The following is a 24,650-nucleotide window of genomic DNA, read 5'->3' as shown; positions in this document are numbered from 1 at the left end:
GGGATCTTTGGAGGACATTTAAGATCCAAACTGTGACAGTCTCTCTGCTTAAGTGGTGAAGGAAGGAGTTGAACCTGGGTCCACCTGCCCCCAGAGACCCTGCTGGACGGTCACTTGGAAGTGGAGCTGAATTCCAGATGGTGGATAATCCATGCTGTCTGGAAGGTGCTTTTGTGTACAGAATCTGCACAGCAATACCCTTTCTAGAATGAATTCAAGGCTGGAAGCAAGCTTTCATTCTGTGATGTCAAACACCAACAACTAAAAAGGAGCTGATAAAAAGGACACAGGACAGCAGAACCACAGCAGGCAAGAGGCTTTCAAATAACAGTTGTGAGTTCAAATCCCAGCCCTGAAGTTTTTTTAATCTGTTAAGCCAAGAACTCAATCTCTGTAGCCTCAGTCTTATCATCTCTAAAATGGAAACAAATACTAGTTAGTAGTCATGCTTTAGCGCAGTCACAAGGCACCTAGGAAAGGATGCACAAGAGCTCCTTGTCCAGGCTGAGCTTCAGTGAAAGTGTCTTCATTGCTGTCATCAACGTGGCAGGTCACTGACACTGACATCTCCATCAGTGCTGTTTGTTCTGTCTCAGGCCAGCTTTCTTCCTGTCCCCAAGGAGGACCACGATAGCTGGGCAGCTCCAAGGGGTACCTGCTCCTTAGTGCCCACCACCCAGAGGAGCTGCCAAGTGAAAAGACAATTGCTGGGGTGGAGGCCAAATCATTTGTGCCAGTCTTCTGGGACTGGACCAGGGCCACCCAGTCATTTGTCATCTGCTCACGGGGCTCATCAGTGGCTGGAGTGGGAGAGGATGGGGTTATTATGCCTGCAGCAGCCAGAGCATAGCAGGATCTTTGGGTGACTCTGCTGCCAGTGCATTTTTTTCCTTAAAAGTGGACACTGTGTCTCACAAGTAGATTGCTTCTGAATGCAGAAAATGCCTGTGTTTGAGAGCTCCGACTCTTATCATTATTATTTATTTTTTCAGTACTGGATTTGAATTCAGGGCCTCACATTTGCTAGGCACTACCACTTGAGCCTTGCCCCTAGCCCTTTTTGCTTTAGTTTGTTTCCCAGAAAGAGTCAACCTGAGATAGCTGTCTTCCTACCTCTGCCTCCCAAGTAGCTGGAATCATAGGTGTGAGCTACCACACTTGGTCGACTCTATTATTTCTGCCATGTCTTTCAACCATCCCTGTTTTACAGGTTAGTGAACTATAAGGAACCACTGGAACAGGTCTCCCCTGAATCCCCAATCTGTGTTTCAGGACTACACTGACTCCCAAAGGCCCCTTTGCTTTGCTGTGATTCCTAGTACTCAGGCACCTACCAGTGTCAGCACTTGCCCAAGGCTGGCTGCAGGCTGGGCTACTCCTAGCATCCCTCTTCCTGAAGCACCTGAAGAATGCAGGCCTTGGATGGGGATTGACTCTGCTTTGCTCTGGGGAGCCAGTTAGAAGACAAGAGCACAGAGAAGAAGGTTGTGAAACCTTGCAAAGCCATCCTTCCTTCTGCTCAGGGTATGAAGTGTGGGAGTCCAGGGGCCACAGGCTGCCAGCCTAGGCCACTGCAGATGGTCGTCATCCACTATGGCAAAACTGCCCCTCCCCAGCACTAATGGAAGGGCAAATTCTGGAAGAAAAATGCACGGATTTCTTTTCTCTTTTTTTCCCGTGAGCTTCTTGAAGTCAGATGAGCTTCTGACTTTTGTGTGTGTGTGTGTCTGGTACTGGGACTCGAACTCAAGGCCTTCATCTCAAGCCCTTTTTTCTGATGGGTTTTTTTGAGATAGGGTCTCATGAACTATTTGCCCGGGCTGGCTTCAAACTGCGATCCTCCTGATCTCTGCCTCCTGAGTAGCTAGGATTGCAGGCATGAGTTAGACTCGCGACACCTAGCAAGTTTCTAACTTTTGAAACATGATAACTTTTAATAAATGGCGGTGATCAAAAACCACTGCCAAGATGGAGCTGCTGGCTCCATCTTGGAGGGAGAGAATGCATGGACAGGTCTTGACTGGAATGTGAATTTGCTCACTATTAGGCCTCCATGGGATGCTGGGGGAAAATAAACCACAACAGACAGTGATAAATGGTATTATGTTTCATAAAGTAAGGCACCTTTGAGATTTATTGCATTATTGTAAAATATTAATTAATACCTGTCAGAGTCTCTACTCATCTTTAAGCCCTACCTGAAGTGAAATTCAATCACATGCTTACCTATAGTCACACATTGATTAAGCGTGTCGGTGCATCCTGAGAACTGTGTTGCTAAGCCACATTGTCATCATGTGGACATCACAGAGCATGTTCACACAAGCTAGATGGCCTTGGAGAAGCACCTGACATGGCCTGGTCATGTGAGCAGGAGACAGGTTAAACAGGAGATCCATGAGGCCACTGTAGTGGAGCACAGTGCTCTGCTTGAGGTGGATGCTTTTTTAAAGAGCGTGAGTGCACCCTAAAATAACAAAACACAGGCAGTGGGATACATGCAGGCACGACTCAGATCAAGTGTCATGGACTGTACACATAAGTGTACAGTGCAGTAGGCGTGAGTGTTGGGGGTGTTTTGGAGACACTGGGTTTTGAACTCAGGACTTCACACTTGCTAGGCAGGTGCTCTACCACTTGAGCCACGTCCTCAGCAGTTGGCATGTTTTTCAGCTCCCAACTAATCTCTGCACGGGATCCACTGCTGACCCAAGGCATCCTCAAGTGCTCTGCATTCATTCCAGTTCATCTTGTTTGCTTCACAGTCTGTGATTTAAGTAGGCATTTGACCTTGGGGAATTGCTTAACTTCTTCGGGTGTTAGTGTTCCTAATTTTTTAATTGAAAGTTTTGAAAATTCTATAAAATCTCCATGGGCTATGCATGACTGGCACAGTGTGCCTGTGACAGCTAGGGACTCAGTAGAGTTCATCCATTTGTAAAACAAACATGAATCAGGTCCTTATGGTGTGCTAAGTCATGGCTAGCCATGACCCAGTCCCTATCTGCAAAGAGTTTGTACTCTGCTGGTGAAACTCTTAGCTCTGTGGTAATTAATGCCACCAAGAGCAGCCTTTCATAGAAATGCTGTCATTTTACATGGTTAATGACCCAAGAGAGGAATGCCTTCTCATTCTCCTCCCACCTTCCCCACCCGATCTCACCAGACGTTACCCAAAGCTTCACCTGAACAAACAGGAACAACACTTACTATTTGATGAGGTGATGTCTGGCTTTCCAAATTAAATATCACAGGTAAATTGCTAGTCTGTACCAGCAACCAGAATCTAGAGAACTGCAGGTGCCCAGCTTGTGTCACCTGGAGGATAACAGCCCCCAACCCAGTCCGCAATCATGGAAGAAATTAGTAGCTGTACGCAGGGTGTGATGAGCAGGGAGAGCACCGTTCGTTGTTCTCTGCTTTCCCTCTGCACGTGTTGACTTTCCTTAAGCTTTGGCACACAGTTCAGCGCGTAGAGTACCAACAAGGTGAGGTTACAGAGGGGATGAGATTTTTCTCACCACCCGCTGCCTTGCTCTGTACTATCTGAGGAGAGCACTGATTGTAATTAAAACCAGGGAAGACATTCCACTCTTCTCCATGGGTAGAAAATGAGCCGGTTAAAAACTGAGGACCAAACGAACCACTTCAAGAAGTCAAAGAGAAATCCTCCCTGCTAAAAAAAGCCCCAAAGAGGCTTGACTTATAATTAGCAGCTAAAAGATGTCAGTGCTATTTCATCAATCTCTGTTTAATATATAAAAAAACTTTTAAGATTATTTTGACAGGGTAGAGTTTTGACTGAGATTGGGGAAAGCTAAAAGCGTTACTTTAAAATGTAATTATGTGAAATTTCAATTATCACCGTTCCTTTTAAATGTCTCTCTGTTAGGCAGGCAATTAGTAGACACAAAAGAGGGTGGGAGGTTCGCGTGGCATACGGTGTGATTCTTCCTGGGGTCAGACAAGCTCCGTGTAACTGGCTGTGCCCAGTTTCCCTGGGGATGGATGGATGTGGGCAGAAGGAAGAATGGTCATTTGGGCCAAGGATTCTGGCCGCTCGGCTGTCATCTTTTCTGGGGCCCTGTGCTTACGCATCCCTGATGCCGTCTTGATTTTCCCTTTTCAGACATCCCAGGGGATTCAGAGGGACATTTGATGAGTCAAGTGGATTTGCACCCAGGTGTCATTCTTCTCTCACTGCAGACTCGAGCGGAAAGAGCTGGCCTAGCACACGACAGTTCTTTTCTTGCTTTCGTACCTGGTGGTGCCAAGCGATTCTGGTCCTGGCCAATTGCACGAAGCCGGGCTCAGAGTTTGCAAGAGTCATTAGAGGCTGACCTGTCTGCCCTGTGCCTTCTGGGATGCATGTCCACATTACACAGAATTCATGATTTGAGCTGTCAATCAGCCGGCACCATTATTTAAATTCATCAGAGTTTAGATTCTGACACAGTCATTACATGCTAAGCAAGGATGAAACCGTAAAGCTTCAGCCATTAGCCTGGAAGGCTGGGCAGCTTGCTGGCAGCTTGCTTCACTGGCACACAATATGCTGCAGATGCAACCCTGTGTACATGGCTTTTTATAGCAGCCCATTGGCAAGTAGGAAAGGAGAGGTCCAGATGGGTCAAGGTCAAGTGCATTGATTTTTCAGTGACACAGAGGTCTCCAGACCAGGGAAGGGGAGTGGATAGAAAGCCTGGCTCCACCCTCTCCAGTCCCTGCAGCTGCTGCCAGTCCTGTCAACCACCTCCCAGATGCAGCCGAGAAAACCTTCTGGAATGACGCCTCTCTGACTCCAATTCTGCAAACACTTTGGATGGCTCAAGCCCAAATTCCTCTCTCTCGGTGCCCCCCCCCAACCCCCGCAGTCTCTCCAGTCTCATTTCTTACCATCTTAAAGCCTGCGCTGCAGCCACACCAAGCTTATCAAAGCTTCTCCCCACTTCTTCAAAGCTGTGCATGTGGCCTGCAGTCCTGTTCCCTCCGTTCCCTCCTCTTTATGGGAAGGAAGGAAGGGAGGGAGGGAGGAAGACACACTGACCCTTCAGTGCCACTTCCAGAAGCCTCGGGACTCTGCCAGAGACTGTGCTCCTTCTGTGCACTCCCCAAGCACACTTATTGTGATGCTTGGTAATCTCTCATTGAGTACTTACTACACTCTGTCTGCTGTTGGAGGCCCTGGGGATAAAGGAGGGTAAAGATGCAAGGGACAGATGTGTCTGTAGGACATCCAGTGAGGCCAAGCACCCAAGTGTTGAAGCAGAAGGAAGAGTGCATACAAAGTCCCGTGAATCCGCAGCCCACTTGCATGTTGGAGGGAGACAGGGAGGTCCATGGAGCCAGAGCTTAGCAAGTGGGGCAAAGGGAGATGAAGTTGGGTTAGTAAGAGATGAGGTCAAAGTCAGAGGGTAGATTGGCCAGGGCATGCAGTGAGGCATGTGAGAATGTGGAGCTGGAAGCTGGGAATCCCAGGGAGGTGCTTCTGCACAAGCTGGTGTGACCTAACTCAGGACCTAACAGCTGGGCTCCTCACACCCCTCTTATTGTTCCCCAGATAATCTGCTCTCTCCTGCTGTGCCGGAAGGCAGGGGCCTTGTCTGATTGAATTGCCTTCCCATCACTAGGCACTGTGTCTGCCTCCTAAAGGCGCCAAATACATAGACATTCTGATTCCAGCCCAGCTTGCTTCCCTTGTGAGTCCACAGCCCCAGCAGTGCAGAGGGCAGGGTGTTTGTGTTCTGTGAGCTGAGACCCAAGCCCCAAACAACCAGCAAAGGGAAGCCCCGCACCTAGCCTGGCATGCACCATGCAAGGGGCACCCAGGTGCATCAGGTGCAAGGTTTGTTCTCTGCACCTCAGGACCCTAATCCACATTTAGGTTACAAGTCAGTCACAGATGTGTCTGACAGCTTCAGTGTGGGCAAGGTGAAGATGGATCTCTGTTCCAGGTCTGGGTGACCATCTCAGCTTCAATTCCCTGGAGACCGCCTATATCCTTCCACCATTGCACAAAACTAATGTCTTCTCTGGGTGACTTTCTCCCCTTGAGAGGGGGCATCCCAGGTCTTCACCACAGAACGTGCACCATTGCACCTGGGAGGATGGGGCTGGGGTCGTCCTGTGGACCATGTGTGCATGTGAATTCTGCGGGTATGTTTGAAAGGACAACCTTTTGTCGGCAGAGTAGTTTTGGTTTTACTTGGCACGGGGGACAAAGCAGTCTTTCAACACACCCGCAGCCTATAGCCAGCTAGGACTTTTTCAATGAGCTTGAGGGACGTTTGCCAAGTCGTTTGTAAATTAGGCCTTGTTTAAAAATTTAGATAAAGCCCGATGTGAGAGAGAAATGCTTTCATAACATTAAACGTGAATTACACTGAAAACCCCTTTCAAGTTAAATGGAACCGTTCTCTGGAAGTACAGACACATGAAATGCTTCAAATGTCAGAAGAGTTTTCATTTATTGTCCCAAGTGAAACGGAGGCATTTTATGTGCTTTAATAGTTCAGACGCACATGTAGATGGAGTTCATTTGGAGAATGCTGAGCCTGTTTCAGGATCCACTTTCACAAACTTGCCCACTCTCGTTTCATCTCTGCAGTAACCCTACAGGAGAGGGGACTGAGGTCCCCGCTCAGAGATCAGGGACCTATGCCAGGCAGCTTAGCTGAAGCCACGCAGAGCCATTCTGCCAGCTGCAGTCTTGCTACCAACATGGTGTGCATCCATCCATCCATCGTTAACTCATGATAAATCCAGGAGCACTGTCACATCTTAAGTGTGTGCTCCTAAAAGAGACCAAATATTGGGCCATTGTGAGGGGTGTCTCATGGATAGTCAGTGGTCCCCCAAAACAGTACTAGATTGGCCAATATATAAATAAAGAAGCACTTTATTTGCCACTGCCTACCACTGACAGCTCCCTCTTTTGAAGCCTGACCCTTTTTCCTTTCTGTGTCACTTAGGATGTGATCAGTTACAAGGAACCCCAGTTACTCCAGTTGAAACAGTGGGGGACGCTCATGGTCCAGAGCCTCTAGGGCTCCTTCTGCTCTAGGAAGAGTCTGGTGTGAGGCAGTAGCCCCCCAGTAGGCAGTGACCCAGCCCTGCCTCGTCTTTGCCCCCTCCTGTTTATCCCACCCACAGCCCACTTCCTCCCTCCTGTCCAGAGATGGCTGCCACTGGTTCCTGGGGATCGTGCTTCAGTTCACATCCACTGGGGATGAGCTAACTCTTTGAACAATCTTGGAAAAAAGAAGCAGAGTCCTGGACACGGGTCTGAATGGATCGGTTGGGTGTCTTGCCAACCTCTGATGCAGTCACTGGAGCTGGGATGTGGGAGGGGAGAAGGAGGGGCACCTGGCTAATTGGTGCTCTTTACTTAGATGTGAGGGAGCTGCATGCCTGAACCCAGAGCTGACACAAACCAACGATAGGTAGAATGTGCAGCCATTGGTTCTCTGAGGAACAAGTAAGGTGCCCCCTCCTAAGTCCATTGTGTGCCGACTCCCCTGGTGTAAGTATTCCTGCTCTGGCTGATTATAAACTACCCATGCAACCTCATTGAACATGGACTGGGGAACAGAACACATTACTGACTCTCGGGCCAGAACGCCACTAGAGCTCTTCCCCTCAGGTGTGTGCGTTATCTAGAGAAAAGGCTGGATCCTGGAACAAAATGCCGCGAAGGGAAGAGGAATGATGGGATGCTAACATGAGTTGTTCCTGGGAAGGCCCCTGAGGCTCCCCAATGCTGCCTTCAGACAGTCCAGCTTGAAGTCAATGTCTAGTGGTGTGTCCTGTCTTTTCTACAAAAGCATGGATGGCAGAGAGAATTTAACTGGGACTGTGAAGTACAAGTTCAAGCCAGGGCTCTCCAGAAAGTCCCTTGACCTTTCTCAGTGTACTCAGCTGTGAAAAAGATTACAGTAACAAACTGTCCCTCCAAAAGGCCGTTGCCAGGATTTAATGGGATGCTGACTTCTGGGCTGTGGTTTTTAATCCACAAAATGCTAGGTGTAGATAAGTGAAAGGTTGCTCGTTATTCCTTCTCATACCTCCCACCCTAAGTGAACCATGGTGGAAGACAGACCATGGGCTCTGATGTCAGGCATGCCTGGGTTCAAACTCCAGCTCTACTGTTTTTGACTATGCTGCATGACTATGTGGAAGATGCTTAATTTCTCTGAAACTTTTTTTCCTCGTCAATAAAATGCAGGGTAATAATATACCGTGTCCTGAAAGGTTGTTGCAAAAACTGAATCAAGTGCATTATAAGGTCTATGCATTATGGGGGTATGGTAAAAGTAAAAGTCATTATTTTTATAATATAATTTCATTCCTAATGCACGTTGATCAGGTGCAAAATCTGAACACCTTCACCCAAATCCATTGTTCTCTGGCAACAGCTCCAGCTTTTTGTTTAGAGATCTGTCTTTCTCTTATTCTTGGACTTTGAGGTTCATAGAACTGCAAATAAGCCAAACAGCAAAGTGATTTCTCCTGACCCCTGTTAGTAGCTCAGAGATGGGACAATCATCCAAGCAGAGTGAATCCAAGAGCACCTGTGGAAACTACTTGGTAGCAACTCCTCTGCACTGGGACCTGGGGGACTAGAAGGGTGGAGCAGCTACATCTATCTTAGCACCACAAGGCAGAGCCAGGTGGAGGACAAGCTAAGAAGGCAGGGACCCAGACCCTCCCTTTTGGACATTGCAGTTACGTTAGCCCATCCAGTTCTTCTTTTTCTTAAAACCCAGTTTGAGTTGGGAATTTCCACCCATCACAGCCAAAAGAAACCAATTTGATTGTACCTGGAGAAACAGCTTCGGCAAAGTTGCCCAGGTGGGAAGTGTGGGGGCACTGAGGCCCGGCAGTCCTCCCCTCCATCCCTCCCTGCTGCTCCATGCCACCATGGGAGGATCATTGTGGAACTCCCAGCCGGCAGCCCGTGTGCATGCTGGGACGTGGAGACATGGCACAGCAGGTTATGCACACAACAGTTTCCCACACCATACTGTGCACTGGAGACAGCGTGAGAGCACGGAACCCTGTCCTCGGCTGCTGCATTCCTTAGGTCAGAGAAAATTCCCAGGCAGCTGCTACCCCATCACACTAGTGGAAGCAAGTGATGGAGCCAGGAGACAGAACGCACCTTGGTGGGAGTGTGTCTGAAGATCGATGTTATTGTATACAGGAAGAAAGAAACAGTAGGGTGAAAGATCTGGGGTCATCTCTCTTAAAATGACTCCACCGTCTCTGGCAAGCACCCCCAAGCTTTTAATACATGTTATTTTGATTGAATTCGGAGTTTGAAGAAGACAAAGTGACACATTTTCACAGTTCCACAGTCTCTTGTCAAACCAAAGTGTGATTGCCAAACTGTTAAGTTTTTAAAAAGCAGGAGAAGAAGCAGCTGGTGTGGATGTCTCCATTGCAATTTCAAGGGGCTTTTGGGGGGAAGGAGACTTTGCTGTGCCTTGCATTTCTCAGTGGCCTCTGCAGATGTACCTCGCTGATGGTAGCCCAGGCTTTCTGGGCAAGGACAGATAGGCAGGAGTGGGGGCTACAGAAAATGTTTACAGTAATGCTATTATTCAGAACAGGATTTTAATGCATTGGGAATACTCGTTTTTATGTTAAAGCAAACTTTTTGTTAAGTATAACATCTCTTAAGAGGTTGGCTTTTACTTATTTTATTTTTTTAGTGGTACTGCGGTTTGAACTCAGGGCCTCACACTTGCTAGGCAGGCGCTCGATGACTTGAGCCACTCACCAGCCCTGTTTTGTGTTGAATATTTTTGAGATAGGATGCTACACTACTTGCCCTGGGCTGAACTGCAATCCTCCTGATCTCTGCCTCCTGAGTAGCTAAGATTATAGGCGTGAGCCACCAGTGACTGGCTTAGAGGCTGCCTTTTGAGAGTGTGGAATGAGAAACCATTTGTATATAAAAGAATCTTTCTATGGGAGAAATGATGAATTATCTGTGTTGAGAAGAGGTAGCAGAATGGAGAGCTAGGGTGGAAGCTCAGACTTTTCTGAAAAGCTGAATGAGCCCCCAGTAGGAGTGCTTCGTTTTGGGCTGCCTTCTGTCTCTTTGATTTGTTCTTCTCTGAGGCTATAGCAATGTTTTCCTGCCTTCCAGATGAACTTGAGCTGTTCTCAGCCAGGACTGGCAGATGAAGCCAGGGCTCCAAGCGCCATCTTGAACGTGCATTTGAGGGACTTCATCCCACAGGCACCATCACCTCCCCACCCTTGGCCACCTGCGTGGGTCTGAGCCAGGTGTGGGCTGTGGCTGGATCTGAACACATCAATCTACAGCAGGGCACCGGACACTTGTTCTTTACAATGGTGACTCCCTGCATGGGAAAAAGGACAAGAGACATTTAATATCGTCAGATCTGTTACAGTCGTCCCTTACTATCCACGGGAGACGGTTCCAGGACCCCCACAGATCCCACATTTGAGGGTGCTCAGGTCCATTATGAAAAAGGGCAAAGTATTCACACAGAACCCGCACGTCTTTACATCATCGCCAGATGACTTACAACACCTGATACAATGTAAATACCATGGAGGTGCTTGTTATCCTGTATTGTCTAGGGAATAATGACAAGGGCGAAAAGTCTGGGGCTGGAGGGGTAAGTTAGTGATAGAACACACGCTTAACATTCCCAAGTCCCTGAGTTCCATTCCCAGCACCAGAGAAAAGTCTATAGTTGTTCACTGAAGACACAGTCATAGTGCAGGACCTAGACACAAGGCCAGCGGTGCTCCAACCAGGCGTGCTGGAGAAACAGTGAGTGTCCAGGAAGATGGCGGTGGGCTCCAAGGCATTCGTTATGTGTCCTCACACCACTCCATCCCTGGCATTCAGCATAGCGCCTAGAGCAAGGTTATTTCAAGTTTTACGTTTTGGAACTTTCTGGAATTTCTTCTTTTTCAAATATTTCTGATTCAAGATTGGTTGTACCCAACCATATGGAACCCACAAGATATAGAGGGCTGACTGTACTAGACGCTGTGGTAGGCAGGTAACGGTCCCCCAAAGATACCCAAAACCTAACCTGGCTACAGGGCCTTTGCAGGGGTGGTGATGCTAAGGATTTTGAGATTCAGACATTTTCCTGGCTCGTGTGGTGGGCTTAGTGTACTCACAAGCCCTTCTGAGAGAGAAGCCAGGGAGTACCAACCAGACAGGGACGTGTGACACAGAAATAGCACATTGCCAGGAAACACAGGCAACCCAAAGATGCTGGAAACGGTGAGGAGCCATATTCTCCCCTAGTGCCTCCAGAGGCGACCAGCCCTGCCTCCACCTTGATTTTAGCCCTCGAGACCTGACTTCTGACTTCCGACTTCTGACTTCCAGAACTTCCAGAACTGTAAGATAATAAGTATGTGTTCTTTGAAGCCGCCAGGTTTGTGGGTATTTGTCACAGCAGCTACGAGACACTCATATAGACCTTCCCTGAAAAAAGCATCAGAATGGCACCTGGTCCTCATCCTGCAGGTACACACAGAACATAGTTCATTGTTTCGCTAATGATTCAGAAGATACATTAGGTTCCTATAGAGACTGGGACATGGATACGAAAAGCTGTTCTGATTTGGTGTCAGGTAAGAGAGAGCTTGGATCCACAGGCCGTGGGGTTAGTCAGGTTTAAGGCTACCATTTAAAATGATAAAGGCAGAAAAATCCTGACACTTTGGAGTGGAAAGAAGAATGTCATAACTGCTTTTTCCAGAAGCTGACAGAACCGTGAGCTGCTCTGTAATGAGTCCTGGCCATCCCGTGTGCCTTTCTTGGCCTCAGAAGCTCGCTCTCCATAACAGCATTGACTGCTGCGGAGCTGGAGGTTGCAGAGTGGGACCCATTCTTTCCCTCTACATGCCTCCTCCCTGTGAATGTCACAGGAGTTCTGTGCATGTGTCTAGAAGGCAACAGGTTCCATTTATCGTGATACTGTGTGTGCAGCAGAGCACAAAAGCCACACTTACTATTTACACACTCGAGCCATTTCTTCCATGTGAACCTTGTTCCCAGGGAGACGCACAAATACTTCCCAACTCCAGTTTTTCACCAAGTCTGGCTGATAAAGGATAAAAAGACCACAGAAGATTTTTTTTCCTCTTTTGTCTTAAAAAAATTTCCATTTCATAACCATACATGGAGAATCTGTCTTCAAAAATAGGTTATACGTTTGCAGGGGATTAGATAAAAATCCAGTTATTGCTAGAAACCCACAATACCACAAATAAGGTACATTATTGCCATCAATATCTGGTCACTCACTGGAATGGCATAGCTCTTGTCAGATGTGCGGGTTCCATTCATCCTTCCCATCCTGGTCACTTATATACGGCTTACGTAGCCAGAGCAGACTGGCTTTGTTAGTTGTGACTTACAAGTAATGGCAAACTGGCAATCAGAGCTTTCTGGCAGACAAGAGGGCTCCTACAGGTCAGGAGGCCCAGATCAGCCCAGGGCAGGAAGGTGCCAGACATCCCTAGCCCCTTTTCTCCAGCATAGCCAGTGTACCCCTCCTCCTCAGCAAGCATCCACTCAGAGTGGGTGGGTTGGAAGGTTACCCTTACTTTGTGCAGGTGAAAACCCGTTTAGGAAGTGAGTGGCTCAGAAGTCAGCTGTGAGTCCCACAACTTAGGGTAGAACTTGACTTTGTCTCCTAATTGCTGAGGGAAACTGGAAACATTCCTGGACCTGCCAATGTCACTTTTCTTCGTGAGGGAGGGAAACGAATAGAGCCTGTCCCATAGGTGTTATGGGGAGGGGACCAAGTGAGGGACCAAGTACTGGCACGGACTGAGTGTTCAGCAAATAGTAGCTTCTTGCTGTTGTTAATGGAGGTGATGTGTTAGTTGGGGACACAGTTCTCAAATTCAGACAGCTGCTTGGTTGTGTCCTGGCACTTGGTTGTGTCTGGGCTAGTCCCTTAACTGCCCTGAATGGTGTTCCCTCACAAGGCTATGAGGGAATGAAGACACCTGCCCAGGGCCCAGGTCTGTGCGAAGTGCCCTGGGTGCTACAGCAAGGCTGGCTTCTGCTGCCATTCTCCGTTCCCTCCACCCCATCCCACTACTGCTACAGCTACTGGAACTAGGAATGGAGCTCCTGCAGGCCTCACTGAGCAGCCCTGTGTTTGCAAGATCTCTCGGAGAGTGGTGGGAGAAGCAGCTCCACCTGCAATCATGGGCTTTACACGTAGGTGGAGCTGTACACCTGTAGCTTGTGTGAAGTAGACCAGAGTTTCTCACCCGAGGCAGTTGGCAATGTCTGGAGATGTTCGTGGGAGACATGCTGCTGTCATCCAGTGGGTGGAGGCCAGGGGTCAAGTACACACCCACTGGCAGCAGTGTCAAGGTGGAGTCACCACGAGCCAGGTGAAGTCAACGCTGTTAACATGTTGATGGTTTTAGTCCATGAGTGGTGTTGGTTTACATTTAAGTCTGCTGCTGTTGGAAAGTCATGGTTGCCCAGGAAAGGGAACAAGAAAAATATGCTGTACCCACCCTCACCTCCAACACCAGCCTCAGTGGAAACATGTCACCCAGAAGAGGAAGAGGCTGGGCAGAGAGTTTCCGGGAGAGCCCTGGGCTAGAAACCAGTGAGATGGACCAGGTAACCTGTGAAAGGCTCATCAGCCAGTGTAAGAGTGACACCAACAGGGCTGGGCAGAGTTGCGGTTGTGTTGCAGGGACCAGTCATGTTTGACAACACGTTGGCTTTTTGCCAGGTATGAGCCGAGCCCTTTGCCTGCATTAATTTGTGTCAGTGCCATGATAATCCAGGCGGCAGGTAGGATTGTCACTCCTGTTCCACAGATGGGGAAGACTGAGGCTCAGAAGTATCACCTGACTTTCCAAGGGAACACATGGGAAATAGACATGAGGTGCCCCAAAACAGAGCATGGCCTTCAGGTCACCTCCTGTCTCAGATGGTCTCGTACAGCTGTAGTTCACAAGGTTGGCCCTGGAGTCCTCCAGAAGCTCTTGGAAGAGATTACATCTGGGTTGCATCTTCCAAAGAGTCTCATTTAGTCTTGGGGAGGACCTGGCTGGGTGTTGTTTTTCTTTAAGTTCCTTAGGTGAATATAGGGGGCCCTGATCCCTGGGAGGGGCCAGAGCTAGAGGAAGAGACCTCTCATTTAAACCTTGAGGGCAAAGAAACCAGGCTGTGTCCCCATGGATACTGCCCGGCCACTGCCCAAGCTGGGAATGAACTGAGCAGCTGCAAGAATGGGATGTATAACACGGCTTAATGGGCTTCTGAAACATGAAGAATTAATGCTGAGCGCCGGCACTTTCAGTGGTCAAGTGTCCCCTTGCAGCACAGTGTCTGGAAATTGTTCCCGTAGGGGACATTGAGGCCATGGTCATGGCCTGTTTGGAGTGGTATAAATGCCATGAGGGGTAGCGTCCTCAGGGGGTGAGCTGGGCTTCGATGGCCGGGTAGCTTCTTCCTCCCCACTCTCAGTGGTTCTCTCAGCAGTTTGTAAATTTCAGATTCTTGCTGCTGTCCCTCCTCTCCTTGTTCTCCACATAGCACAGAGGGTGGACCTGCAGATGGCCTGGAGCTCACCTGGGTGAACACTGGACACCCAGACCCATCACCTTGGATTTCTCTGACCACCCAGGTGGGTGAGGTGCACCTGTGCCAGGGCTGCCCAACTCCACCTGCTAGCCTCCCTCACACCCACGCCTGTGTGGCCCCAGAGCAGGGGTGCACAGCCTAGCCAGTGACTTCTTTGTAACAGGGTGCTGCTTGCCAGCAGCCCTCGGTGAACGTGTAGCTGGAAACCCACTTGAGTTACTTGAATAAAGCCCTTGGTGTGTCGGGTTTGAAACAGAAATATTTTTATATCCAATCTACTGTTCAGCTAAGTTTAAAAACAGCCCTTTCTATTTAAATGATAAAGCTCAAAATTACTCATTGTATTAAACGCTACTTAATAAAATTATGGCCTAATGAGCTGCCTAATTCATGTTTGGCAGAAAACCTGCTGGGTTATGCTTTGATTCTGGTGGTGCTGTCAGCACCACAAACTCAGCCCAAACAGGATGTTTGTACTCTGACTACTCCTACCCAGTAGTCAGCCTGCCCCTGGGCCTTTGCACATGCTGTTTGCTCTTTACCCTCTCCTCCACGCTTTCCCACATTAACACCTGTTTTTGTGGCAGATCTCAGATTCAGTGCCTCTGTTTTTAGAAAGGCTTCCTGAGCAACCAGTCTCTGAGCTGAATCTCCTGTGCTGCTCCTAGCCTACTTCTGTCTCTCTCGGCTCTGCAATTCTCTGCTGTGTTCTCAGGTAGGCTTTGTCTTCAGTGGTCACAGGTAACTGTGAGCCACTGTGAACTCCTCTTCCTGATGGTTTCAGCAAAACTCCAGGACCACCTTGCCCCTCACTGAAGCGTCCCGCCATGGATCTGGCTGGTTGGGGTGGCTGTGGAGCTGAGTAGAGTTGGCTTCTCACAAGCAACGTGTCTTCATCCCAGTGCCAGACCAACGGGTAACACCAGGATCAGGAGGAATCCTTTGATTATAGTGGTCAGGGGGGAAAACCTCACATAGCCAGGTCCACTCCCAGTGGCCACAGACACCTGCTGGGTTTCATGGGAGATTCCCGAGTAAGATCAGTTTAGATTTAGCCAGGGATAATAGAGAGTCAAAAACACAGATGACTAAGTAAAATTGAATTTTAGTTTTGTTTTCATGAGAACTGGCTGCAGGCAGTCCAAGACAGGCGGTCCAGGATAGGCATGACAGCTGCACTCCACAGTCCTCAGCATACGGTGTTGCTGGACTTTCCATGGTACCAGGACTGTGATGTGACTGCAACCATGTGCTCTGAGGTGGAGCTCTAGCTGTCACAAGCTCATTCTGTAAAGTAAGGTGGAAGATTCCAGAAGAGGGCGTGCATCAGCTGACATCTAAGGAGGTTTCTGGAACACAACATCCTTTCCACACCCTGTTGCCGCTCACTACTCTTATCAACAGAACAATGGCCAGGGGCGAGAGCTAGGCAAGGTGGTGCACACCTGTAATCATAGCACTCAGGAGGATGGTGAGATTGAGGCCAGCCTGGGCTATATAGCAAGACCCTGGCTCAAAAAAAAAAAAAAAGTTAGGAGTTGTCATGGGCTTCTTAAGAAAATTCTGTTATACTTGGGCTTGACCAGGCACACAAAGCACATCCATGAAAGACAAACTTGATTGATTGGACTCTATCAAGATTAAAAACTGTTCTACAAGAGACACCTGTGAGAGAATGCAACGCCAAGCTAAAAAGTGGGAGGAAATATTTGCAAGTTGCCTGTCCAACAGAGGACTTGTGTCTGGACTACTGAATGAATTCTGAAATTCAGAGTAAAGAAAACAAAGTTGGCAAGACACTTGAATAGATGGTGTGTGAAAGGGGATATCCCCATGGCAAATAAGAACATGAGAGGACACCACAGAGTCATTATCATGAGGACTGTGCAAATTAACCACTAGGACATTCAACTACACGCCTATCAGAAAGGCTCAAATTAAAAAGCCAGACGATCCCAAGTGCGGACAAAGAAGCAGAGCAAACGGATCTTTTGCAGGAGCATAAAATGATGCAGCCCCTCTGCAAAATGGCTCGGCAGTATGTTAGGAAGTTAAATATCCCTCTTCTATATGACCCAGCAGTCACATTTCTCCATATGGACCCTAGAGAAGTGAAGACCTATGACCACCCCAAAACTGAACATGAATACTTACAGCAGGCTGTAGTCAAAATTGTCCCAAGGCGGGAATGATGCAGATGTCTACAACAGATGAGTGGACACACAGAGAACCACTGCTCAGCAACAGCACAGAGTGGGTGACTGATACCTGAGATGACATGGAGGATCTCAAGGTTGTAACACTTGAGTGAAAGAAATGGTCCCCAAAGGTCACATGCCCTCTGATCCCATTGATGGGACACTCTTAAAAAACACAACTCTAGTTGGTGTGAACAGATCAGTGGTTGTTGGGGGGTGGAGGGGAAGGATGTAGCTTTAAAGGGACAGTGACGCCTGTATCCTGATTGTGGTACAGGTGACACAAATCTATACAGCTAAAATTCATGGATTTGTACATCTTAAAAAGTCAACCTGACTGTAAAAAGCCCTTTCACTATGGTAGAAAATAAGGGTGGAGAGAGCAGTGACGGGGGCATCTGGCTGACCCCGGTGTGATCACTTCAGCACACGCCCTGTGCTATTCAGGGCAGTGACTCTCAAACCAGCACTGTTGACGTGGGGAGCCATAGTTCTGTGTTGTGGGGGGCTGTCCTGTGCACTGCAGGATGTTTGCATCAGCCTTGTCACCCAAACCCTCCGTGCCAGTAGCCCCTTACTCCAGTATGACAACCAAAAATGTCTCTAGACATTGCCATGTGTCCACAGGGAACCGAATGCTGCTGGTTGAGAATCACTGGCCATCTGAGTGTTTTAGTTACTTACCTCCAGTTGGTTGTTTCTATTCTCAGAGACTCCATTGATTTTTCTCCTGTCCCCATTGCCTCTGTGACAACTGCCAAAGCACTCATAAGGTGCAACTTGGGGACACCTGAGGCCATTCACTGAGCTCCTGCTGCTCAACGTCTAGGGCATTCATTCCATGGTCCCTATCTTCTCTGTGTCCTCATTCATACTCACGTTACCAGCTTGTCCCTGTGTCCATGACTTGACAGAGGAAGACTCCGTCCTGGGCAGTTACTGGTGAAGTGTTAAGCTTCCCTTTTACCTACGTTGTAAGCCATAGGTGTTTCCCTTGGCTCATTTTAAGGCTCTGAAAAGCCATTCCACTATTTAAATATGGAAGAGTAGCATATTTTAATAATCAGACCCCGGGGCACAGTTTTTCCTGTTGCTTGATAAAATAATGGTCAAAACAACCTGCAGCCAATTGCAAAATTATGTAGAAGGAATGCAAAAAAAACCCAGCCCAGCCAGCATAGGCCACCTGAGCTGTGGTACTGAATTCCTGCTCACACAGTCCCCAGCCTAGGACAGAGGTCAGGGAGTGGTTCAAGCCTTTGTTCCAAAAGGGTTTGACCTGTTCCCCAGGTGGCCCAGGAGGCCAAGTTAGAGAAGAAGCAGTCAGCTTCTGACTCGAGCTGAAGGTTGGCAAGGGAGTTTCCTGGGTCCTCTGAAGGTCAGGGTAATATCAGAAGTCACTCAAGGACCTGGGTGACAAACTCAAGTGTGTGCAGATTCTGGGCTGTAAGTGTGTGATGGAGCGAGCTGGTGGTGACTGTGGACAGTCTGGCAGGGAGTCGGTGACTGCCTGCAGATAGCGGTACATTCTCACAACTTTGTAATTGCCACAGTGTAGGAGCCTGGGCCTGGCACTGTTGTCAGATTAGGCGTTTTCAATAAAGGTGAAAACCGGACTCTATATTCAATCCCTTCTGATTTGCAGGGGCTCAATAAATTCAGACTGCAAAGGCAAATCTGAGTCACAATTGTGACTTCTTCAGCCCCAGCCTGCAGGACTGCACTGGTTCCACTTGGAAGGTAGAAGCCCTACACAAAGATCAGCACTCACTAAACACTGCCAGCCTTCATGGGCTCCCAGCTCCTCCCCTCCCATGTCCTTCCCCACTGGTCTCCCAGTGTCCCCTGAAACCACCTGTCACATCCCAGGTAAGCATCAGTCCCTTTACTCCTCTGGGGAGCCAAAGGAAGCTGGAACTTACTTCCCCATGGGAATTTGTTTCAGTTTGCTCCTCCTCATAGTTACATGAAAGTCATGCCTATGTGAGAAAGCCCCTGGAAGAAAGCAGACGTGACATTGCAGGGATAGGATGGTCACATTTATGCAACGATCACAACCCAGAAAGGACACCTAGGAAAGAAACTAGAAAGCCACATGTGGTGGGACACACCTGTAATCACGGAGAGATAGGAAGATCATGGTTGGAGGCCAGTCCAGGCAAAAAGTTAGTGAAACCCCATCTCAACAAACAAACTGGGTGTGGAGGCGTGTGCCTGTGCTCCCAGCTACTCATGAGGTAGAGATGGAGGATCATAGTCTTAGGGTGGCCCAGGTAAAAGTGCAAGACCCTAGCTGAAAAATAATCTGAAGCAAAAGGCCGGGGGCATGGTTCAAGTGGTAGAGCACATGTGTAACAGGTACAAGGCCCTGAGTTCAAATCCCAGTACTACTGAGAGAGAAAGAGAGGAGAGAGAATGTCAATGGCGATATTTGGTGAGCATAGATTATTTGGTTATTTTACCCAGTGGTGGGGCATCTGATCTCAGCTGATGAAAAGGAAAAACAGAACCCCCCTCCCAGCACAGCCCTTAGAGGAGCCTGTGGGGAGGGGAACGAGGTTGCACCTAGGTGGAATTCCAAGAAGGAGGGCTTGGAACCGGGACACTTGACATCACAGGGGATGACTTCAAGACAAGCATTAGATACAGGACAGGGAGCCCTTCCTTCCCAGCGCTTTTCCTTCCCCGAGTATTAAGGGATTTGGAGGCCTGAGTCACTACTGGGAAAACCCAGGGCTTGAGTGTGTGCCAGCGGTCCTGTCCCATTGGAACCGGCCTCTCCCCAGGGCCAACTGCAGATGAGCAAGTTGACCTGAGTCATTGGGCACCAGGCCTCTCGCTGCCAGGGCAGAAGCGCCATTTGCATCTTCATGTTAAAATCAGGCATCTTCATACTCCCAGTTCTTTTAATTTGGCAGTCAGTGAATGTGGACAAGGTCAGCAGTTCTGGCCACATGTTCTGATTTTCCAGAATGGTCCTCAAATTCTTAGAATGACAAGGTGTGCCCTACTTTTTTGCCGTGGGATCCGGGCATGGACAAACAGGTTTGGTGACCCTGGTGCAGGCCTGCATTCTTGCTCTGATGGTGGCCAGGCCCTGGGGTCTTCAGCCTGCCAAAGATCTGTCTTCTTCCTGGGGCTTAGGGGATGAGGAGAACCGAGGATGCTGCCAGAAGGTTCTCACCTTCCAGAGACCTAATTGTCACCACTACTAGGGCTTTTACTTTACGCCGGGCCCATTTGTTAACTCATTTAAGGGTTGAGAAAGGCACAACTGTGAATCACACTTTACAGATGGGGAACCGAAGTCCAGAGAGGTTAGGTTTCTTGTGCAGGGTCACACAGCAGCTAACTAGTGGAGTTGGGATTGAACCCAGGCAATGAGTCCTTGATCTTGGAGAAATCGTTCATGGTTTGCACCACACCCCAAGGCTGATTGATCCAGTGCTATAAGCCAAGTTCACGGTTTCCTGATTACAGTGACTGAGGATGTTCCTGGAGGCACAGCCTCTGGAAGGCCTTGGGGCCTGCCCACTGGCACTGCAGAAACAGGACCAGGTGAGGAATGACTCTGGGAGTGTGAATGTGCACTCAGGGTTAGGAAGAACGAAACAGAGTGAACTGTGATGAGGTGGAGAGAAAAGCCAGAAACATCGGTTCTTTATTTATTTATTTTGTAAGTACTGGGTTTGAACTCAGGGCTTTGCACTTGGTAGACAAGCACTCCACTGCATGACCTCCAGCTCTTTTTGGTTATTTTGGAGATGGGGTCTAACTTTTTGCCCAGGCTGGCCTGGACCACCATTCTCCTATTTTACACTTCTTGCCATAGCTGGGATGACAGCCCTGTGCCACTGTGCCCAGCTATTGGTTGAGATGGGTGTCACAAACTTTTTGCCCAGCTGGCCTCACACCTCAGTCCTCCTGATCTCAGCCACCCAAGTGGCTAGGATTACAGGCATGAGCCACTGGCACCTGGCCAACACTTTTTTTTTTTTTTAATGGTCATCATGATTCCAAAACCTCCAAGACTGTTTGGTGGTTAATTACCATTTTTAATCTGTGCTTTGTAATATAGTGTGCATCCACAGGACACATTAAGGGCAGAGTATAGAAGCAGGGAGATTTCATTTACAGAAAACCAGGCAGACAGGTGTCCTGTCATTGCCTCTTTTTTACTAATGAGGAAACGGAAGCCCAGGGAGTTTGGGTAACTTCTCAGGGTAACACATACAAGTGACAGACAAGCGTGTGTCTGTGGGTGAGTGTATTTGTAGGTAAGAAGGAATAGGCCAATGTGTTTCATGGTATATCCACAGCCATATAACATTGTGCAAAGAAACACAAAATCAAACACAAAGAATTATAATGGCCAAAGTCAACAGATGCGTTTTCTATTATTATTATTATTATTATTATTATTGGCAAGGTCTCACTATGTAGCCCAGGCTGGCCTTGAACTCTCAATCCTCCTACTTCAGCCTCTTGAGTGCTGGGATTATAAGTGTACACTACTGTGCCCAGCTCTTAAATGTTATTTCTAAGAACATTGTTCAGTGTCAAGACGCCTTCCATCCTATATGACATAACTCTACATTCAGTATCTCTTGACTGAGAAAAAAATCACAGCTAACATGTAGCCTATAAACTCAGTGATGGGTCAGATAAACTTGCGTCTTGTCAGTCAGCAGGTTCATGGTACAGTTGAAACCAGGCCCCTGTGTATGTGGGAGACATCTTCTCCCACCCCAAGCAGTCTGGGTGCACCTCAGGATTTTGGACCATGTAATTAACACTGAGGCCACTGCTCTTCCATTGGGGTCCGAGGCTCCCCCTCATCAGAAGTGGGTGATTCTGGACATCCAGAGAGAATAACTCAGTGCTGACTGTCCCACTCGCTACCTAGGTACATGAAACCAGAAACAGGGGTAGGAGAGGACGATCACCTGCCATGGTGGTTGTCCTAAAGCTGGTAAAGCTGGAATTCAAAGATTGTCACTGGAGCACAGTGAGCAGTTTCAACCCAAGAGCACTGCTGGTTCCTTAAAGAACAGAGCCAGGCCTCGCAGGCAGCCTCAAGAGCCCAGTGGCAACTCTGCACCCCATTTTCAGGGCTTGTGAGCCTAGAGGAAACTGAATGTGACTTCCACTGCCCCGGTGCTGAAATACTTTAGACATGCTTTGGTGGCAGCCGGTCCCAGCCATTGTATTTGAGATGGGGTTTTCTGCACAGGTGAACTTCTGATCAGTGCTGGGAGGTGGCCTGGGAAGTTTTCTTTCGCTGCAACACGTGTCTTCCTTGCTGTGGGACAGGGACTGGAGGGGTCATGCATGATAAGCGAGAAAGCAGCCTGTCTTCTCCTAACCTTCCCCACCAAACATTGAGGGGGTTCTTTGTGTGAACCCTGCGGGGACAGAGTGTATCCCCTCCCTCCCGGGAGCCAGGAGTGCTTCCACGGACAAGCAGGGATCACGTTGTGTGGTACAAAGCCTATTCTGTGGGAACAGCATTGAAAAGAACATTTGATTGGGTTTATTTTTCAAAATTTTGATTGGGGTTTTTTCCAGGAGAATAATTGGAGAGTCTCAAACGAACCCTTTGAACTTGAGCCTTAGAAGAAAAGATTATTCATGATGGGGCCCTTGATGGTCACAGCCAACATGGCTGAATCAGGGAGTTATCCAATCGCCTTTTCAACTTCCTTCCATAAAAGAGGGGTCCTTTGAATGATGCTGGTGACCCCAAGCCATGCATTCAGGAGGAAGATTGTCCCCCCAGCACTCTGCCATTCCCCAAACTCTGCCTTCTTTAGTTTAATTCCTAGAGAATGGGACATCAGGCTGAAATGGGGCCTGAGCGGGGCAAATCACCAAGCAGCGAAACAAGGCCAGCATCAGAAAGGAAAAATGAAAATAAACCGAGCTGAGTAGCAAAGACAGATTCTGTTTAGGAAGCTGGGTCTTCTGTTTGCAAGGACTCACCCGAGCTGTGTACTCCTGACCCCTTTGCAAATCTTCCACAAGTGCTCTTCACTGAAACAACTCCAGGCGTCCCTGAAAATGGTGTGGGATTTTAACTCAATTTGCTTTAGCTTAAAATTGCCATTTCAGAGTCATCATACCGTCTGAGCACTTTGTTCTTGCTTAGTTGGTTGTGGCTTGTAGTTTTTACTTCCTTCTGCTCCCTGGACTCATCTATCCACTCACACCCCACCCCCACCCCCAGCCACCTACCCTGAAAATGTGTCATTGCTGTCTGTGCGCCCAGCTTGGTGATCTTTGCCCCACCTTGTGTAACGTCTGCAGATGTTGCTGGCTCTCACAACTGCACATGAAGGGGTGCTAATGGTGCCTGGTGGGTGGAGACCAGAGATGCAGCTCACATCCTGCTGTGCCCCTCTGCAACAGAGAATTTTCTGGCCCAAATGTGATAATGCCAAGGTTGCAAGATTCTGCTGTCTCACGGATAAATAACTGGGCTCCCAGCCAGCTGAAGTTCTCAGTCTTGCAGGGGACATTGACAAATGATAACAGGGTGGTGCTCCTGACCCTGGTGTGGGTGTCCATCGTCCTTCCTTCTGTGGAGTGTGGGTCAGAAATCAGTCTATTCATGGAGCTGCGAGACAGTCCTTTGGAGAGGTCCAGGGGGAATTGGAAATAGCCAGAAAGAGGGTGGGTGAGCAAAAGGCTACTGGTGTGGACTAGGCGTGCTGGAACCTGGACTGTGGGTGAAACCTTTGAGTACAGGCAATGAGTTCAAACACCTGCTGGTCCAGGTGAGGTGATGGAGGAGTGACAAGTGGTGGGGAGTGCTGAGGACTGCGGGGGCTGAGATGCGGGGTGCGGTCCCAGCTCCATCCCTGTTCTATCCAGGATGCAGGTGACCATCTGACCTTCTCATTATTCCAGAAGAGCAGAAACCCAGACTTACCACATAATCTCCTGAGTTTTAAATGTTAACAACTCATTCAACATTTGTTTAGAAAGATGAAACCCAGAAAACACTGCTCAGACCAAACAAAACGCACCCCTGGGCTGCGTTCCCTGGGGTTTGACCTCCATTCTCAGGATGAAATGAGAGAAGGCTGGGTGCCTGGGAAGCAGCAGGTGCTCCATAAATGCAGTCATCCCATCGGCATCTTGAGGTAATCGGCATCTTAAGCACCTGGGGTGTCTAAGGTGAGCCCGTCCCTTGGCTCAGGCTCCTCCAGCCTTTTTTGGAGCTGAGTGCTTCACCAAGGTGGGGCTGTCCTCAGCAGCTTCCTTGGCCTTTGCACACGAGGTGCCTGCAGCAACTCCTCATCCAATTTATAGCAAAGTGTCGCCCTGAGGGTATCGCTGGGGTCTGTACTGGATAGCCAGCTCCAGGTGGAACAGCCAGTCAGAGCTGAGTGGAGAGGTCCCTATATACTCCCTGAGGCTTCCTGAGCTCTGCTGTCTCTGCCTCGGATGGAGCCAGGTGCAGACACAGTCATGCCCATTTGAGCATGACTCACCTGAATTTCTGTGTCCCCCAACCCACCTCCCACCCACAGCTTCAGAGGCCCCGGAGTCGGGCATAGTGAGTGACAGGACAGGCACGCAGGCCCTTCTTCCCCGGTTGGAGGTCACTGTGTGGCTCTGTTGCTTCCCTCCAACGACCTCAGCTTTCCTGGCCAGGTGGCCACTTTGGTTAATGTTTACAGACACACTGTGCACACCTCTGCTGGGAACCCTGCCTGCCCACCTGGTGGAGAAAAGCTGGAGGAAGAGCGCCTTCTCCAGGGACAGTAGTACTGTGTGTGTCCACAGGCGGGAGGACCCTGCACACCTAGTCCCAGTGAAGTCAG

General features: G+C 48.8%; 1 protein-coding gene and 1 long non-coding RNA gene across 3 annotated transcripts in view; one reads left to right on the top strand and one right to left on the bottom strand.

Moving 5' to 3' along the window:
• Positions 1 to 24,650, top strand: part of Kazn (kazrin, periplakin interacting protein) — a 1,020,937-nt gene that overhangs the window by 634,007 nt on the left and 362,280 nt on the right. The gene's annotated exons all lie outside the window — the stretch shown is intronic.
• Positions 15,713 to 23,024, bottom strand: LOC141425033 (uncharacterized). The gene is made up of 3 exons (XR_012450109.1): positions 22,804 to 23,024; positions 16,778 to 16,891; positions 15,713 to 15,910 (listed from the first exon to the last, which is right to left on the bottom strand). It is a non-coding gene; the product is annotated as an uncharacterized lncRNA (long non-coding RNA).

Source organism: Castor canadensis, chromosome 7 (assembly GCF_047511655.1).
Source record: "Castor canadensis chromosome 7, mCasCan1.hap1v2, whole genome shotgun sequence".
Taxonomy (NCBI): domain Eukaryota; kingdom Metazoa; phylum Chordata; class Mammalia; order Rodentia; family Castoridae; genus Castor; species Castor canadensis.
The sequence above is the reverse complement of the archived record's forward strand: the minus strand, read 5'-3'. Positions and strand labels throughout refer to the sequence as shown.